Below are 20,782 nucleotides of genomic sequence, written 5' to 3'. Positions count from 1 at the left end.
ATACCAAAAATCAGACCTCTAGCTCTGTTGGCTTGCCCAAAATTAAATATGTGCATATTTAATGAGGTACAGCATATCTTACCATAAGGTATCCCATCTTACCAAATATGAAGGGTGTAGTCCTTGTGGTTACTGAGTTATGGACAGGTATGTATATTTGAGGTCAAAGGTCATCGAGGTCACGTGACATTTTGTCAAAAAAATTGTATCCCTTAGTTATTCCTATATACCAAAAATCAGACCTCTAGCTCTATTGGCTTACCTAAAATTAGATATGTGCATATTTAATGAGGTACAGCATATCTTACCATAAGGTATCCCATCTTACCAAATATGAAGGGTGTAGTCCTTGTGGTTACTGAGTTATGGACAGGTATGTATATTTGAGGTCAAAGGTCATCGAGGTCACGTGATATTTTGTCAGAAAAATTGTATCCCATAGTTATCCCTATATACCAAAAATCAGACCTCTAGCTCTATTGGCTTGCCAAAAATTAGATATGTGCATATTTAATTGGGCATGACATATGGTACCATAAGGTCTCCCATCATTCCAATTATGAAAGGTGTAGCCCTTGTGGTTACTGAGTCATGGACAGATATGTATATTGGGGTCAAGGGTCATCAAGGTCATGTGACATTTTGTGAAAAAAATTGTTTTCAATGGTTATCACTATATACCAAAAATCAGACCTTTAGCTCTATAGGCTTGCCAAGAATTAGATATGTGCATAATCAATGAGGTATAGGATGAGCTGGTCATGTGACATTTTGTTAAAAAACCGTAACACTGATACATGTCCTTGTGTACCAAAAATCAGAACTCTAGCACTAGTTTGAAGGCTGGAATTACATATGTGCATAATCAATGTGGTAGAGAAACATGCCAGGGTCATAGGTCAAGTTCATCCTCAAAATATTGATTTGCAGTTTGATCCCTGTAGGTCATTGTTCAGTAGTCACTAGCCCCCGGCCCCCACGACTCTCAAATAGGCCAGAATAAGCCATTTGTATAGCTTAGCTGCAGAGGTATAGGGGAGGTCAAAGGTTATTGAAAAATCAGAAAAATAATACTTTAAAAATCTTCTTCTCATAAACGGCAAGGTAAAATTCCTGAAATTTGGTATGTAGCATCTAGGTAGTATGGTCTAAAAATTTTTTTTAACAGATTTTCGATTTTTCAATTTTGATGCAAATTAGGTGAAATTAAAATTTTTAATAATTAATAATATAGCTGCAAGCAGCAATGCCGGGGCCAAAGCAATCTTAAGTGGGAAAAAGAAGGCAAATGTAATCAGAGAGGGCAAAGGTCATTACCGTTACATGTCTTTTTTCAAACTAAACTTTCTTTCCTTATGTTACACACTGCATGAAAACCCAATAATTCAGATAAATTCACATTAATGAGTTGCCTGTATTATAGTATAATACACGTGAATTCACATGAATCCACATGAATACAGGCTTGCTGAATACAAAAAATGGATTCTTGACTGTATTCATCTGTATATGCACTCTTCAGCTAAAATACAAGCAATAATCCATGTTAATACAGTAAGTATTATAGGGTTTTTATGCAGTGACATCTGTCAACAAAAAATCTGAACACTAGGTTTATTGCTAGCTCAAAATTAGAAATGTGCACAATTATGAGGTACTGGATGTGGCAGCATAAGGTCTAAGTTCGTACCAAATATGAAGGGTATAGGACTCTGTGTTACTGAGCTATGGACAAATATGTATATTTATGGAAAAAAGGTCATCGAAATTTGATATGTGCATATTTAATGAGGTACAGCATATCTTACCATAAGGTATCCCATCATACCAAATATGAAGGATGTAGTCCTTGTGGTTACTGAGTTATGGACAGATATGTATATTGAGGTCAAAGGTCATCGAGGTCACGTACATTTTGTCAAAAAAATTGTATCCCATAGTTATCACTATATACCAAAAATCAGACCTCTAGCTCTGTTGGCTTACCCAAAATAGATATGTTCATATTTAATGAGGCATGACCTAGGTACCATAAGGTATCCCATCTCACCAAATATGAAGGGTGTAGACATTGTGGATACTGAGTTATTGGACAGATATGTATATTTGAGGTCAAAGGTCATTGAGGTCACGTGACATTTGGTCGAAAAAATTGTATTCCATAGTTATCCCTATATACCAAAAATCAGACCTCTTGCTCTGTTGGCTTGCCCAAAATTAGATATGTGCATATTTAATGAGGCATGACCTATGGTACCATAAGGTGTCCCATCATACCAAATATGAAGGGTGTAGCCCTTGTGGTTACTGAGTTATGGACAGATATGTATATTTGAGGTCAAAGGTCATCGAGGTCATGTGACATTTTGTCAAAAAAAATTGTATCCCATAGTTATCCCTATATACCAAAAATCAGACCTCTAGCTCTGTTGGCTTGCCTAAAATTAGATATGTACATATTTAATGAGGCATAACCTATGGTACCATAAGGTCTCCCATCATACCAAATATGAATGATGTAGTCCATGTGGTTACTGTGTTATGGACAGATATGTATATTTTAGGTCAAAGGTCATCGAGGTCATGTGACATTTTGTCAAAAAAAATTGTATCCCATAGTTATCACTATATACCAAAAATCAGACCTCTAGCTCTGTTGGCTTACCTAAAATTAGATATGTGCATATTTAATGAGGCATGACCTATGGTACCATAAGGTATCCCATCTCACCAAATATGAAGGGTGTAGACATTGTGGATACTGAGTTTTGGACAGATATGTATATTTGAGGTCAAAGGTCATCGAGGTCATGTGACATTTTGTCAAAAAAATTGTATTCCATAGTTATCCCTATATACCAAAAATCAGACCTCTGCTCTGTTGGCTTGCCCAAATTAGATATGTGCATATTTAATGAGGCATGACCTATGGTACCATAAGGTCTCCCATCATACCAAATATGAAGGGTTTAGCCCTTGTGGTTACTGAGTTATGGACAGATATGTATATTTGAGGTCAAAGGTCATCGAGGTCATGTGACATTTTGTCAAAAAAAATTGTATCCCATAGTTATCCCTATATACCAAAAATCAGACCTCTAGCTCTGTTGGCTTGCCTAAAATTAGATATGTACATATTTAATGAGGCATAACCTATGGTACCATAAGGTCTCCCATCATACCAAATATGAATGATGTAGCCATGTGGTTACTGAGTTATGGACAGATATGTATATTTAGGTCAAAGGTCATCGAGGTCATGTGACATTTTGTCAAAAAAAATTGTATCCCATAGTTATCCCTATATACCAAAAATCAGACCTCTAGCTCTGTTGGCTTGCCTAAAATTAGATATGTACATATTTAATGAGGCATAACCTATGGTACCATAAGGTCTCCCATCATACCAAATATGAATGGTGTAGCCCTCTTGGTTACTGAGTTATGGACAGATATGTATATTTGAGGTCAAAGGTCATCGAGGTCACGTGACATTTTGTCAAAAAAATTGTATCCCATAGTTATCCTTATATATCAAAAATCAGACCTCTTGCTCTGTTTGACCTGCCCTAAATTAGATATGTGCATATTTAATGAGGCATGACCTATGGTACCATAAGGTGTCCCATCATACCAAATATGAAGGGTGTAGCCCTCTTGGTTACAGGGTTATGGACAGATATGTATATTAAAGGTCAAAGGTCATGGAGGTCACGTGACATTTTGTCAAAAAAATTGTATCCCATAGTTATCCCTATATACCAAAAATCAGACCTCTTGCTCTGTTGGCTTGCCCAAAATTAGATATGTGCATATTTAATGAGGCATGACCTATGGTACCCTAAGGTGTCCATCATACCAAATTTGAAGTGTGTAGCCCTCTTGGTTACTGAGTTATGGACAGATATGTATATTGAGGTCAAAGCTCATCGAGGTCACTTGACATTTTGTCAAAAATATTGTATCCCATAGTTATCCCTATATACTAAAAATCAGACCTCTAGCTCTGTAGGCTTGTCCAAAATTAGATATGTGCATATCTAATGAGGCATGACCTATGGTACCATAAGGTCTCCTATCATACCAAATATGAAGGATGTAGCCCTCTTGGTTACTGAGTTATGGACAGATAAGTATATTTGAGGTCAAAGGTCATCGAGGTCACGTGACATTTTGTCAAAAAAATTGTATCCCATAGTTATCCTTATATACCAAAAATCAGACCTTAAGCTCTGTTGGCTTGCCCAAAATTAGATTTGTGAATATTAAATGAGGCATGACCTATGGTACCATAAGGTCTCCGATCATACCAAATATGAATGGTGTAGCCCTCTTGGTTACTGAGTTATGGACAGATATGTATATTTGAGGTCAAGGGTCATCAAGGTCATGTGACATTTTGTGAAAAAAATTGTTTTCAATGGTTATCACTATATACCAAAAATCAGACCTCCAGCTCTATGGCTTGCCCAGAATTAGATATGTGCACAATCAATGAGGTATAGGATGAGCTTGTCATGTGACATTTTGTTAAAAAACCGTAACACTGATAGATGTCCTTGTGTACCAAAAATCAGAACTCTAGCTCTAGTTTGAAGGCTGGAATTACATATGTGCATAATCAATGTGGTAGAGAACATGCCAGGGTCATAGGTCAAGTTCATCCTCAAAATATTGATTTGCAGTTTGATCCCCTGTAGGTCATTGTTTAGTAGTCACTAGCCCCAGCCCCCCCCCCCCCCCCGACTCTCAGATAGGCCGGAATGAGCCATTGGTATAGCTTAGCTGCAGAGGTATAGGGGAGGTCAAAGGTTATTGAAAAATCAGAAAAATAATACTTTAAAAATCTTCTTCTCATAAACGGCAAGGTGAAAATTCTTGAAATTTGGTATGTAGCATCTAGGTAGTATGGTCTAAAAAGTTTCTTAACAGATTTTCGATTTTTCAATTTTTATGCAAATTAGGTGAAATTAAAATTTTTAATAATTAATAACAGCCAGGTCATGTATCCAATCAAAATATGAAGGGTCAGGTGCACCAGTACTCAGTATGCTTAATATGCCCTGCAAATTTGAAAAGGCTGCGCGCAACGGTTTTGGAGATCTAGCTTTGCAAAGAATTGTCGGAAGAAGAGGAAAAAGAAGAAGAAGAAGAAGAAGAAGAAGAAGAAGAAGAAGAAGTGATCCAGAGTAAATACAATAGGGGACAAGCCCCATAGGGCTTTGTCCCCTAAATATAGCTGCAAGCAGCAATGCCGGGGCCAAAGCAATCTTAAGTGGGAAAAAGAAGGCAAATGTATTCAGAGAGGGCAAAGGTCATTACCGTTACATGTCTTTTTTGCAACAAAACTTTCTTTCCTTATGTTACATCTGTCAACAAAAAATCAGAACACTAGGTTTATTGCTAGCTCAAAATTAGAAATGTGCACAATTATGAGGTACTGCATGTGGCATCCTAAGGTCTAAGATTATGCCAAATATGAAGGGTATAGGACTATTGGTTACTGAGTTATGGACAAATATGTATATTTATGTAAAAAAGGTCATCGAGGTCACGTGATATTTTGTCAAAAACATTGTATCCAATAGTTATTCCTATATATACTAAAAGTCAGACTTTTACCTCTGTTGGCTTGCCCATAATTAGATATGTGCATATTTAATGAGGCATAACCTTATGGTACCATAAGGTCTCCCATCACACCAAATATGAAGGGTGTAGTCCTTGTGGTTACTGAGTTATGGACAGATATGTATATTTGAGGTCAAAGGTCATCGAGGTCATGTGACATTTTTGTCAAAAAATTGTATCCCATAGTTATCCCTATATACCAAAAATCAGACCTCTAGCTCTTCTGGCTTGCCCAAAGTTAGATATGTGCATATTTAATGAGGCATGACCTATATGGTACCATAAGGTCTCCCATCATACCAAATATGAAGGGTGTAGCCCTTTTGGCTTCTGAGTTATGGACAGATATGTATATTTGAAGTCAAATGTCATCGAGGTCATGTGACATTTTGTCAAAAAAATTGTATCCCATAGTTATCCCTATATACCAAAAATCAGACCTCTAGCTCTGTTGGCTTGCCAAAATTAGATATGTGCAAATTTAATGAGGCATGACCTATGGTACCAGAAGGTCTCCCATCATACCAAATATGAATTGTGTAGCCCTTGTGGATACTGAGTTATGGACAGAAATGTGTAATTCAGGTCAAAGGTCATCGAGGTCACGTGACATTTTGTCAAAAAATTGTATCCCATAGTTATCCTTATATACGAAAATCAGACCTCTAGCTCTGTTGGCTTGCCCAAAATTAGATATGTACATATTTAATGAGGCATCTGCTATGGTACCATAAGGTGTCCCATCATACCAAATATGAAGGGTGTAGCCCTTGTGGTTACTGAGTTATTGACAGAAATGTGTAATTGAGGTCAAAGGTCATCGAGGTCACGTGACATTTTGTCAAAAAAATTGTATCCCATAGTTATCCTTATATACCAAAAATCAGACCTCTAGCTCTGTTGGCTCGCCCAAAATTAGATATGTGCATATTTAATGAGGCATGACCTATGGTACCATAAGGTCTCCCATCATACCAAATATGAAGGGTGTAGCCCTTGTGGTTACTGAGTTATGGACAGATATGTATATTTGGGGTCAAGGGTCATCAAGGTCATGTGACATTTTGTGAAAAAAATTGTTTTCAATAGTTATCACTAAATACCAAAAATCAGACCTCCAGCTCTATTGGCTTGCCCAGAATAGATATGTGCATAATCAATGAGGTAGAGGATGAGCTGGTCATGTGATATTTTGTTAAAAAACCGTAACACTGATACATGTCCTTGTGTAACAAAAATCAGAACTCTTGCACTAGTTTGAAGGCTGGAATTACATATGTGCATAATCAATGTGGTAGAGAAACATGCCAGGGTCATAGGTCAAGTTCATCCTCAAAATATTGATTTGCAGTTTGATCCCCTGTAGGTCATTGTTCAGTAGTCACTAGCCCCCGGCCCCCCACAACTCTCACATAGGCGAGAATGAGCCATTGGTATAGCTTAGCTGCAGAGGTATAGGGGAGGTCAAAGGTTATTGAAAAATCAGAAAAATAATACTTTAAAAATCTTCTTCTCATAAACGACAAGGTGAAAATTCCTAAAATTTGGTATGTAGCATCTAGATAGTATGGTCTAAAAAGTTTCTTAACAGATTTTCGATTTTTCAATTATTATGCAAATTAGGTGAAATTAAAATTTTAATAATTAATAACAGCCAGGTCATGTATCCAATCAAAATATGAAGGGTCAGGTGCACCAGTACTCAGTATGCTTAATATGCCCTGCAAATTTGAAAAGGCTGCGCGCAACGGTTTTGGAGATCTAGCTTTGCAAAGAATTGTCGGAAGAAGAGGAAAAAGAAGAAGTGATCCAGAGTAAATACAGTAGGGGACAAGCCCCATAGGGCTTTGTCCCCTAAAGAAGAAGTGATCCAGAGTAAATACAATAGGGGACAAGCCCCATAGGGCTTTGTCCCCTAACAAGGCAGTATTGCTGAAGGCAATGAGTACTTGGGCCGTGATAGAGTAATTTTGAGGACATATATACTACTATTCAAATATGGTCTTGATTTCCTCCTGTCAATTAGGCATTTGATTAACTGGTTATTAAACGAAGCAATGGCATGACAACGGCAAAATATGTCTAGCAACTTTTGTGGAGTTTGAGGCAGGAGTTCTTTATTTATAGTGAAAATTGCTTAAACTCCTTAAATATTCAAATTACAGCAAATTCTTTTGTTCTCGATGGTAGATGTCTAATATTTAGATGGGCATATTTAGATTTCTACCCTATAGTTATCATTATATACCAAAAATCGGACATCCAGCTCTATTGGCTTGCTCAGAATTAGATATGCAAATAATTAATGAGGTACAATATGTGGTGTCATAAGGTGTCCCATAATACCAAATATGAAGGTGTAGCACTTGTGGTTACTGAGTTGTGGACAAATATATCTATTTGAGGTCAAAGGTCATTGAGGTCACGTGACATTTTGTCAAAATAATTGTATTGCTAAGTTATTCCTATATACAAAAAATCAGACCTTTAGCTCTATTGGCTCGCTCAAAATAGATATGCGCATAATTAATGAGGTACAATATGTGGTGTCATAAGGTGTCTTATCATACCAAATATGAAGGATGTAGCACTTGTGGTTACTGAGTTGTAGACAAATATATATATTGAGGTCAAAGGTCACCAAGGTCACATGATATTTTGTCAAAATGTCTGAGATATCTGCGTGAACCGATGGACTCATGATAGACTCACGGACGGATATGACACAATCTATAAGCCCCCTGGACTTTATCCGTGGGGACAAAAAACTGTGTCACTGCATCCTTTAGGCAATATGAATACGATGAGAAACTAAATTTTTATTTTTCTCGGCCTTATACATGGGAGTCTATGGAGAACTGCCTTATACATGGGAGTCTATGGAGGTGTAAACTAAAAAGTCCTCTAACACGGCCAAATTCGATCGCATTGTGAAACAAATCGACATGCATCTGTATGGGGTTTGGGACTATTCTTGTGCAAAGTTTGAAAGAAATTGACCAGGGCATGTCTGAGATATCTGCGTGAACGGACGGACGGACGGACTGACATGACCAAACCTATAACTCCCCCAGGACTTCGTCCGTGGGCACTAAAAACAACGCAATAGTTATTACAGCTACACCGGCGGTAGAGTCATATCCAGAGCCCCATACGGTCTGCCGCCGTCGCTTGAAAACAATCTCATAAACCTGGCCATATGGGCAACTGTGTATGGGCAGCTGGGTACTTGACTTCCGAAGAAGGCGAGCAGTCACGTTCAAGCTCAGGATTATTTGTCGATCAAAATTCAGTAAATTTACCTTACCTAGATGAACTGCTTACACTAATTAGTTTCAGCTGTAGCCGTGGCCACTTTGGTGTTGAACAAGGCTACTTCGTAAAAACCAAAAAGTCTGCTTGTACAAAGGCAAAACTAGCTCTGTCTTAGGCTCGAGTTGTAAATGAGAGTCTACGATTAGCACCCTGTGTTCAAGATTAAGATACAATGTAACATTACCATGCACTGGTCCATGTACAAATCTTTTTTATTTCAACTTCCCCAGACAAAGTGTCTGCATGGGACATACAATGTTGTCGACTTTGCCAGCTGGCTACAGCTGAAACTAATTAGTGTGAGCAGTTTTATTGCAGTTCACTGCAGTGGCTTCGCGCTCTAATTTTGAAAAGGGTAGTAATAGGAATATTTTTGGATGAGTTTGTGTCTGCAGCTCTAAATAATTTATCTCCTAATATCATGAACGTATGACTTGCACCTGCAGTATGATATGCCCCCTTCAAGCATTTGATCCAGCGTGACTTTGAAAAGTTTCCTAGGACTATAATCGTGTTCACCACAATAAAATTATTTGAAACGGCATTGAAAACGATTTTGAAAATTGTGCTTTTATCGGCGGTTGAACTAATCTAAAGTGTGAGAAGGGCGAAAATGATATCAAAAAACACACATTTTTTCATGCCCGCAACCCGCAACCCGCAAAATAGCGCATCCGGTTGACCCCTAGCCCTGCGTACGATGCTATGTGCTACAGCTAACACACAGCATCGTACGCAGGGCTAGCGAGAGAGTTGCAGACATCGACGGTTATTTACGAAAAGTGAATAAAAGACTGTCATTTTTGGAAGCGATCGAATAGCTGAGGTAGGTGGGATACGACTTGGGCCCAAGAACGCTGAATTTCGGCAGTAATTTGGCTTTTTACGTGAAGTCCCAAAATGGATTTGAAGTCACCGACCCTACGTACGGGTCTTTGCAGGGCTGTGGTGAGCAGGGCGATTAGCTGTAGCGGAACACACAGCATCATACGCAGGGCTAGTTGACCCCAATTGAAAATGTGTTCGCGATCAAATCTTCCTACATTTTTTTCAGAATTTCGACAAAATCATTGCTTCTTAAATCTTTGTAAAATATAAAATACTAAAATAAAAATGCGATGTGCCATGTCTCCAGATTTCTAAAACATCGTTCGTTCTTTGACCGTTCGACGGAATACTCATTTCGCAAACTTGTGACGCAGTTGAAATTCAATAGGCCTACTGACCGCCAAATAATCTTAATGAGACGAGATCATTCTAGATCCCGGTTCTAGACATCCTCCAAATTATCCAACCATTCGCGTTAGAGTTCAGCTCGCTTAGAGTATCATAACATTCTTCGGCCTTCGTTTAGATCGACCCTAATCTCTCCATTTAGGAAATAAATACACAAGCTACCTCGAGAAAACTTCGTGCACCACCCAGGACCAAACGCACTACAAATCTGTCTTGACGTCATCATCTCCTTACATGGTAATCGGCATACCGTATTTTTTAGCAAAGGAGACACAGAATACGTCGGAGTATTCAGTTTCAAAACGTATTACATTGTGTGATGTTGTCAAAAAAAGGTAATGTTACTGCAGTGGTATAAATTACAAACACAAAAGTTCAAATCAGTTTATTTTGGACTGGCTTTACCCAACATTTCATATTGTTTTTATGCCAGATTTGACCACGTACTTACTGGCGACCCCTTTACATGCAAATTTTGTGTCAAATGGTGTGTTCTCCTGGAAAAACAAACGTACGATTTGTATATGAAGGAGGCGAAATATGCCCTCAAAACTCGAAACCACCCCTTATGGGGTGTACCTAGCTATTTTGAACGAGCTTCTCGAATCTGCAGCTCTATTTCGAAATGATGGTCTGGTTTTCTCAGCTCAAGGATAAGTGTTCTCCATCGCTGTGGGCATTACTATTCTCAACTGGGGGTACAGTTTCCAGTCGTAATGTTTTTCATTGTGTCCGGGATATAAAACCTTTCCTTTTCAAACTTTCACTTTGATTAACACTAGTCCACATCTTGTCAGTGATTAAACATGTTTCAAGTTTAAATGTTAAATTCTGGTCTCGAGCCCTCCTGTTCGACCAAACTGAAATTACCCCTCCCACTTTGGCTCGTCCAGTGGGTGTAGCAAGGGTCGTGCCATCGCTTAGGAAACGGAGGGTGCATTAATTGTTGCATTTCGATGCACATTTTGATTATATTCAGAAGATTTTGTGGCAAAAAACTCAGATAGAGAAGCATTTATATTCACATCTCACTTATTCATGACTGGCTGAGAGCAGCACCACCATTAAGTTAGCATCATTACGCCATTTATTATGCCAAGAAAGATGAAGCCAAGACATTTTGCCCTCCCTGGTCTCAGCCAGAAATGGTTATACCTTACAGAGTTTTTTCCCACGGAATGAAAACAAATGTACTTGGGCTGAGGCCAAAGTACAATAATAATAATACGGCTAGTTTTCAATCGGATTTCGATCAATCAATCAATCCATTTATAAAGTGCCTGTATCCTAAAAATCAATAGTTCAAAGGCGCTGGACAGAATTAAGCAAAAGCTTTAGTGAATAAGTAAGTTTTCAGGTTCTTTCTGAAGCTGGAGGCTGATGGCTTCTGTCTAATTTCAAGAGGAAGTTTATTTCACAGTCTAGGCGTGGTGCGCGAAAATTATCGTCCACCGTAAGAGTCAAGATTGTAGGCTTGGTTCCTTCAAAAAACATTTAGCAGATGAACGGAGAATCCTTGTACACTGCTTTTCCTGGATGAGGTCGGTTATGTAGGTTGGCGCCAATCCGTTGAGTGCTTTATAGGTAGTATAGAGAACTTTGAATTGTATCCTTGACTGCACTGGTAACCAATGAAGCTTCTTGAGAATAGGTGTAATGTGTTGACGTTTCTTGGTACGGGTGACGACTCTTGCAGCGGAATTCTGTGCATGTTGAAGTGGTTTGATGTGGTCGTAAGCTAAGCCATATAAAAGTGCATTACCTTAGTCCAGTTTTGATGAAAGTACAGCTTGGACAAGCTGTTGACAAGTAAAGTAAATAGAACGGCATGTAGTCGATATATGTTTCCGGTAGGAGAGGTGACTATCAAATTCGACGCCAATATTCCGTGCTGAATCTGTGAGTGAAACAGGACTTGAACCAATGATGATGTCAGCAATTTTTGGAACGAATAAGTAGCACTTCTGTTTTTTCATCATTTAGTTTTAACTTGTTGTGAGTCATCCAGAGCTTGATGTCATGTACTGCCTTTTCCATAATATTGACTGAAGACTGGGTATCAGGTGGTGCTAAAGATAAGTACAATTGATTGTCATCTGCGTAGAGATGGAATTTAAGGTTGTGTCGTCTGATAAGCTGACCTAGTGGGATGATGTAAAACAGAAAAGGAGAGGACCAAGCACAGATCCTTGTGGGACACCAGACTCCAGTAGCTGTGATGCTGATAGTGTGCCCTCTATGTTCACGCATTGATATCGATTTGTGATGTATGAGGTGAACCATTTCAATGGTATGCCTGAAATACCAAGGTCAGAGAGCCTGGAAATGAGAATGGCGTGATCAATCGTATCAAAGGCTGCTGAGAGGTCCAGAAGCACAAGAAGAACATGCTTGCCTGTGTCGAGTGAAATGCAAATGTCATCATGGACTTTGAGAAGAGCTGTTTCCGTACTGCGGAATTTCCTATAGGCAGATTGTAGCGGTTCCAATAACCCGTGCTCCGATAGATACGAACTCAATTGTAGCGCAACCACTTTCTCCAGGATTTTAGAGAAAAATGGCAGGTTGGAGACCGGCCGGTAGTTTTTGAAATTGTTACAGGATTACAGGATTTAAACCCACAACATACGGCATCAGTCGCCTAGTTGAGAGGCCACAGAGAGAACCGCAAGGCTAAATCTCCACTCCCAAAAAAAGAGTGGTTCAATAGCCGGCTAAGTTGTTACATTTTTCTGACTGAGACTGCTCAACACATTGTAGAGTTCGTGAAGCACTCACGCACGCATGCTCACTATCATACATCGCACATACACACTTTATCGAAGCAAAGAAACAAATTTCATCGCTTTAACTGGGCGAACGATAACCTCGGGGACAATTCTGTCCACCAGCAGTGTTACCAACCCAGGGTAGAAAATACGGCTAGTTTTCAATCGGATTCGAACCCACAACATACGGCATCAGTCGCCTAGCTGAGAGGCCACAAAGAGAACCGCTCGGCTAAATCTCCACTCCCAAAAAAAGAGTGGTTCAATAGCCGGCTAAGTTTTTCTGGTTTTTAAGCTTTTCTGACTGAGACCGCTCAACATGTTGTAGAGTTCATGAAGCACTCACGCACGCATGCTCACTATCATACATCGCACATACACACTTTATCGAAGCGAAGAAACGAATTTCATCGCTTTAACTGGGCGAACGATAACCTCGGGGACAATTCTGTCCACCAGCAGTGTTACCAACCCAGGGTAGAAAATACGGCTAGTTTTCAATCGGATTCGAACCCACAACATACGGCATCAGTCGCCTAGCTGAGAGGCCACAGACAGAACCGCTTTATTATGTTAATTTGGTTCTTTCGCCATTATTCAGCATTGATGTCTTAATTTGGAACTTTTCGTTTTCGTCTACGGTATCGATACCTTTATTGGTTTCTGTGTGGCAGGCTGGGTGTAACTAGCCCTGCGTACGTACAGGTCTTGTGTGTTTCCGGTGTTATATGGCCTCCACCATATAACACAGGCCCACGGAACGTTTCGTAGATCGTCGTCTGAAGGGATGTGACTGACACTGTGTGGCCGAAGGCCGAACGTCGGTCTTAGTCACTTCCCATCCGATGACGATCTATGAAACATTCCGTGGGCCTGTATCATATAACGCTGAGAACAAACGGTACACTGACCTGTACGCCGGGCTAGGTGTAATACTATAGGGCACCGTCGGCTACCCACCACAGCCCAGTTCCGCTGCCGAAAACAATCGATTTTTAAACCGAAATTGTGATCGATCTCAGTTTTCGAGCACGCCCAACTATTCTAGATACGCGATGTGCTGAACTGCGCTTTAAAACTTACGCAAAGCACGCTTTTCTCTCTCTATGCCAGGGGACAGACCGTATCAACCGCCATTGTGAATCTCTATGTGCAATGATTTCTGGGAAGGGTTCAAATGCAGGTCAAATAATGAGTTCGGATAATAAAGGAGGTCAGATAATTGAAAGCCAAGCTTATGTCAAGATAATATTGTAATCATGACCAAATAATCGCATAATAATGGCTAATAATGACACAAAAATGACCAAATCACCAAATAATGAAATAATAAATGATAAGATAAATTCTAAATCAAGACATCAATGCCGAATAATGGCAAAAAAAACCGAATTAACATGATAAAAACATTATAATGTCAAGATAATACTGTAATCATGACCAAATAATCGCATAAGAAAGACCAAATAATGACATAAAAATGACCAAATTACCAAATAATGGAATAATAGTGATAAGATAAGTTCTAAATCAAGACATCAATGCCGAATGATGGCAAAAGAACCGAATTAACATAATAATTCATAATAATGTCAAGATAATATCAAGATAACGTCGTAATCATGACCAAATAATCGCATATGAAAAACCAAATAATGACCAAATCACTAAATAATGGAATAATAATGATGAAATGAGTTCCAAATCAAGACATCAATGCCGAATAATGGCAAAAGAACCGAATTAACATGATAAATTCATAAAAATGTCAAGATAATTTTGTAATCATAACCAAATAATCGCATAAGAAAGACCAGACAATGACATAAAAATGACCAATCACCAATAATGGAATAATAATGATAAGATAAGTTCTAAATCAAGACATCAACGCGAATGATGGCAAAAGAACCGAATAAACATAATAAATTCATAATTATGTCAAGATAATATCAAGATAATGTCATAATCATGACCAAATTATCGCATATGAAAGACCAAATAATGACATAAAAGTTACCAAATCAATAAATAATGGAATAATAATGATAAGATAAGTTCAAAATCAACACATCAATGCTGAATAATGTCAAAACAACCGAATTACCAAATAAGTTCATAATCGTGTCAAAATAATATCCATATAATGATCAAATAATTGCAAAATAATGGCCAAAGACTGACAAAATTATCATTAAATCACCAAACAATGGAATAATAATAATGAGATAAGTTAAAATAAAGTTTTCAAGATAATTTTGGCGGTGTTCTCACCCCATACTAATATCTATCAATTTTGAAGGGTATAGTTCTTGTTGTTACTGAGTTATGCATCTATATGTATATTGAAGGTCAAAAGTAATCGATATTACATGACATTTTGTCAAAAAATTGTATTGGTAAGCTATCCCTATATACCAAAAATCAGACGTCTAGCTCTATTAGCTGGCTCAGAATTTGATATGCGCATAATTAATGAGGAACAGGATGTGGTGTCATAAGGTCTCCCATCATACCAAATATGAAGACGTAGTACTTGTGGTTACTTAGTTATGGACACATACGTATATTCAAGGTCAAAGGTCATTGCGGTCTCATGACATTTTGTCAAAAAAATTGTATTCCTAAGTTATGCCCATATACCAAAAATCAGACCCCTAGCTCTATTAGCTGGCTCAGAATTAGATAATGCACATAATCAACATGGTCAAATTATACCTCCGTGTCCTTTTCGGCTTGTAAGTTAGGGGACCGATACTTTTTCCAGTTGTGGCCGTCCGACTAGTTGCATAATATATGTCAGTGATGCTAAAAAGTAAAATTACATATAATTTTTTGTAATGCCATGGTATGCATCATGTAATTTAATTTTCACGCGAAAGTGGTCCTAGCTTACGTGTGCTCTGGTCATGCTGTTGTAGGTCTCCTCCACCCGTGCAACTTTACGCAGCTCTGCCTCAAACTTTTCAAACTGTGACGAGGATGTTTGTTTAAGGGTTTTAATAAGGCCTTTTAGCAATGCTAGATTCGTTTCCGATACAAGCTCATTACTTCAAGCTCAATGAATATGTCCTCAGCTGTTTGCATTTTTTCAATCTCACGAATAGCGATCTGTTTACCCTTCAATAGCCGTTTTTAAGTCTCCAGCTATTCTTGCGATAATTCTTTAGCTACATCAACAAACAAGCTACGCAGCGGACTAACTTTGGCCATCTTGTTTTTTAACTATGAAAATCTGCTAAAAGGAGCAGAAACTACGTATGTGCACTGCACTGTATTATAAGGTGCTTGTCAAGAGACACGCTAAACTGGTATGATCTAGTTTTTCGATCCTGCGTTTGTTTTAAGGCACTCTGCGCAGAAATTAAGTTGTCCTCACAAGCGCAAATCGGGAGTCGGCCAAGATGATTATCACTTTGTTTGTATTCAAATATCAATTTGATTGAAACTTGTCAACGTCATAGACGAACAATGACAGTCACGTTGACAATGACTTAGTGGCAATTCACGAAATTTCAAAAGCAAAATGTATCTTGTTGCCTACTATCGAATTGCATGGAGGTAAGAGAATGTTTTATATCCCTGAAGTTGTACGTTGAAAAAAGGCGTAAATCCGGCTCGGAAAACAATTACATCGAATACTCTTTAGCTTTCTTGCTGAGACAGATGTGCGTCAAATTTCTCAATTATGGGAGCATTAGGACTTGGGTAAAATTCACAACCGAACCGCCTTCGTTCTCGCCGCCACAAAATCCCGGTCGCAATTCACACTTATTTTCAAGGCGAGCTTTAGAGGTGTGAAATAAACCTTTTTTGTGAACTTTGGAATGGGCTTTAGGGGACACATTCTACAATTTTTACTAGCTTATCTACAGTGCGCAACTCTCAATGTGACATATGGGTAGAACTCAACTCCAAGGCATGCAGATTGATTTTGAAAGTTGTTGTTTTTGGCATGACGTAGACACTTTTAGTAGGACGAGGAACAATTTCTATACCTTACTTTGACACAATTATTCTGTACAAATTATTTTCGTTGCGCCTATTCAAATAGCGGGAAAGGGTACCTAGAGGTATGCGAACATGTAATGTAAAACCGTGGAAATAATTCGACAAGAATAGTTTCCAAAAAAAGGATTGTATTTTAAAACTTGAGGGCAATAATGTCATTACTATTCAATGAGCACGCAAACATATCGGATGACATGTGAAATATTTAACTTCTTAACTTCGTATATTCCTAATATTAATAAAAACTGCCTTTATGTTGATTAACCGTATATTTTTTTCATAATTTTGTTATTAAATATAAAGGAAATCTAACGAATGCTACGACATTTGCGACCAATATTGCAAAATTAGGGTGACAGTAGTTAGTATAACTTTATTTCTGAGACACTTACCTAAAAAAGTTACAAAATCTCCTCACACCTCCCCAGAACACTACTCACCATCCATGTAGCTCAGTGACCCTGACCTATATATGAACTCACGTATGCGCAACAGCTGGCGCAGCAGTGCATTGTCCTGAACTAAGCAGGGAAATTCCCTGCTGAGTCAGGGCAATGCGCTATGACTCACCCCCACTATCAAAACGGAACGACATTCTATTCTCTCTCTCATTTGTTAGATAGATTCTGACTGAGATGTACCGGAGCCGGTCTGCTGTTACAAAGACCCGTATCGGAACAGTTTCGGAGCTGATTCTCGTTTCTGGATGTGAATTTTATCTGCTGGCTGGTCCCTTTTCACTATGTTTGGAGTCGTCGGAACGAGATTTTCCCTACCGGAACCATAGGGATGTTGCGCAATACCCCTATCGGGACGCAGCAGGGCTTTCCAGGAATTTCGCAATACCGCTTTCGCAATACCGTTCTGGTAGGCTTCGAATGTTGCTTAGCAACTTGTGATGTCATGTTCAATGTCTGTTATTCTACAGTTTTCAGAAAAATCGTTCCGATAGGTTTCTGTGGAATTTTTTCTGAACGACTCTAGTTAACTTGTTCACCCGATAGATAAAATTTTAGAAATTTCCTCTGAACTTAAAATATGTCTGAAGACCATTACTTCAAACAATATGAGACGTTTTAGATAAATGGTACTGATATCTAAAGTGTAAGTAGTTGTATCTTTTTTAACAAATGAAATGTTGCTACTTTCTTCCCCTGTCGGAACGGTATGAGTAAAAATATCTAAATCTTTTGGATTTTTATCAATAGTTATGAAAATAGGCAACTCGTTCTTGAATCTGTTTTTAAAGCAATATTTCCAACTAAATCATCAAACTCGTCTCCTGTACCTAATTTTATACATTTGATAACAACTGTACCATGCTCAATTATTTTCATATTATCAGTCATCTGTTGATTTACTGTCTGTAAATTTAATTCAGCTGTCCTCCCCCCACACTTTCAGACCCAGTTTCTTTAAAGTGGTATCCCAAAATAATCTTACTGGAACCCTGCTAGCTGTATATGAACAATAATTCTCCCCCTCGTTTATCCACCTTCGCAGTGTATTATCTGTCTTCATTATTGTATTAAGAGGACTAATTTTAAGGTGAACCGGTATACCGAGTAGTGTAATGTATGGATTATTAGGCTTAAGATAAAGACGAAAATCGGACAATTTATATTTGTTTACATTGCTATCAAAATAAATCACATTCAGAGTTCCTGGTGGTTCATCAACTCCACCTACAATTTCACTATCCAATATATCTAAGATGTTACGCGGTACATTATAAGGCATGAATTTCTTACTATCCCCATCCCACGTCAGAGCAAAAGGAGTTGGATCATTCGAAGCCTTTGTAGCGTCTATTATGGACTCATCAATGTCTTTCAGTTCAGAAAATTCTACTGCATGCTCGTGGGTTTGCACCGCGGCAGAGGCTAAGACAAAAAGTTTCTCGCGGTCCTTATAACAAAGGACGTAATCCTTATTATGATTAGTAGCTATCTTAGTATTATTGTTAACTTTAACATCACTTAAATCTTCAAGCTCAAGATTTTGTACACGAATTGTACCTAAACCGAAGTTAATTGAATCAGACATAATTAACCTATATACAGTAAAATTTAAATAATATACAACATACAACGACAATGATCATTGATATTGAAAGCAAAACAGGCAAACCGGTTACTATGAATTTTAACCCTTGTATTGACATATCACAGTTTACGAAGATAAGACTGCTCGAGTGTTCACTTTTTAACTCATGGTATAACATAACGGGGACGAATAGTATATTAAATATCAAGTAGGCGACCAACCGAAGAAGACTAAATCAATACGACCAGGTAACTACAATATCGATAGGTTAAATAAAGCAATCGGGTTGAAACAGAAAATTAATTTTGAAAAAGATCTGTCGACAGGCCGCGTTCTTCTAACTTTGGCTAAAGATGTTAAAGTATTTTTTAATGCTACAGGTAACTTCGCTAACCTCGTCGGCTTTTCAGATAAAAATGAGAACAACCCCGTGACAAAAAGTACTATGAGTCCAGGTCGAGCAGATTTCTTAACAGTCAATAAATATATAGTTCATTCAGATGTCGTTGATTTTACTGGAAGATATGTTACAAAGCGTTCCGGTTCCGAAGGGGGCTCTGACGAATACATACAGGGAGTAGTATCGAACTGTTTACAAACACTTCCTATCCGGGATACAAAAGGAATAGGTGAAAAGATCACCTATGATTTAAAAAACAGCTCAATTTCCGTGCCATTGAGAAAGGGTTCAGACTATATAGATTCAATGCGTATTTGGATAACAGATCAGGATGGAAACATGATCAATTTCAATAACTGGCCAACTAGCTTTTGTATTGAATTGCTGTAGTCGTTCCGCCTACCGGTGCGTTCCGAAGGAACCCTATCGGAAGATAAACCATCCCACGACCAATCCACCAGCAATATAGATCATCTCATATTTTTTTTGCTCTTGACTTGGCTGATAATAATCTGAGAATTGAACTGGACTTGACGTAGAGTTGCTTTGCACCGCTTCTGCTTCTTCCAGGATTTCTGCATCTGTATCTCTTAACTCTGCCGCAGCATGTGCATCCTTTGCCTGATTTTCTCTTTCCCAGTCAGCCTGTAGTAATCTTTTTTCTGACCAGACGTTGCGATCATGTTCAAATTTTTCTAATGCTTTATCATGTCGGACTTTCTCTTCAATAAGAGCGTCACCATTCCCAGAAAGCTTTTGTCCGATAATATTTCCTCCTGTGAATGCCGTTGCATTTAATACAGCACCGAGAACTGTCATTCCTATAGCTGAAGCCATGGTTGTATATTATTACAAAGTATAAGGTTCTGCAGGAATAATATTTTTCTGTTCAAGGAGATCTTTGGTTGCTACCGCTGCAGCAGTCGCACCGCCTAATTTTGCCAATCGAATTAAATTTGGTCGACTTGGATCGCCCATATCAATTTTTAGAAATTTGCTGGAGATCATTAGATATCCCATCGCAAGTCCTGCGATTACAATACCATCGTACATTGTGTTTACAACTGTTTTAGTATCCATGATTGCTGACTAGTATATAAAATAGAAAAATAAAAAAATATGGGGGAGAACAGGTTTAGTAGGACACTGTCGCAGGAATCACCATCCTCTTCGGAAGTTATATGTTTCGTCATTGGAAACATTAGTCATAATAAAATTATGTATTACTCCATCTCATGCAATGTAGAGGAGCTGGGTACCCCCCTCCCCTCCCCTCGGAACCCCTGTCGGAACTGTTCCGGAGGGAGCTGCTACGTGCTCTGTTTTTTTCGCTTTCTGGGGAGGATCTTTCCGAATAGGACAATTATGCCGAGCA

At 38.4% G+C, this 20,782-nt stretch overlaps 1 protein-coding gene across 1 annotated transcript in view; it reads right to left on the bottom strand.

Annotated features, from left to right (window-relative positions):
• The window catches only part of LOC139115704 (uncharacterized), a 381,257-nt gene extending 360,758 nt beyond the window's left edge, over nt 1-20,499 (bottom strand). The window contains exon 1 of the mRNA XM_070678020.1: nt 17,532-20,499. The gene's annotated coding sequence lies outside the window, so the exon portion shown is untranslated. The remainder of the gene's footprint in view (nt 1-17,531) is intronic.
• Between the last annotated feature and the right edge of the window lie 283 nt (nt 20,500-20,782).

This window comes from Ptychodera flava, chromosome 2 (assembly GCF_041260155.1).
Source record: "Ptychodera flava strain L36383 chromosome 2, AS_Pfla_20210202, whole genome shotgun sequence".
Classification (NCBI taxonomy): Eukaryota; Metazoa; Hemichordata; class Enteropneusta; family Ptychoderidae; genus Ptychodera; species Ptychodera flava.
This window is presented reverse-complemented; position numbering and strand designations above follow the sequence as displayed.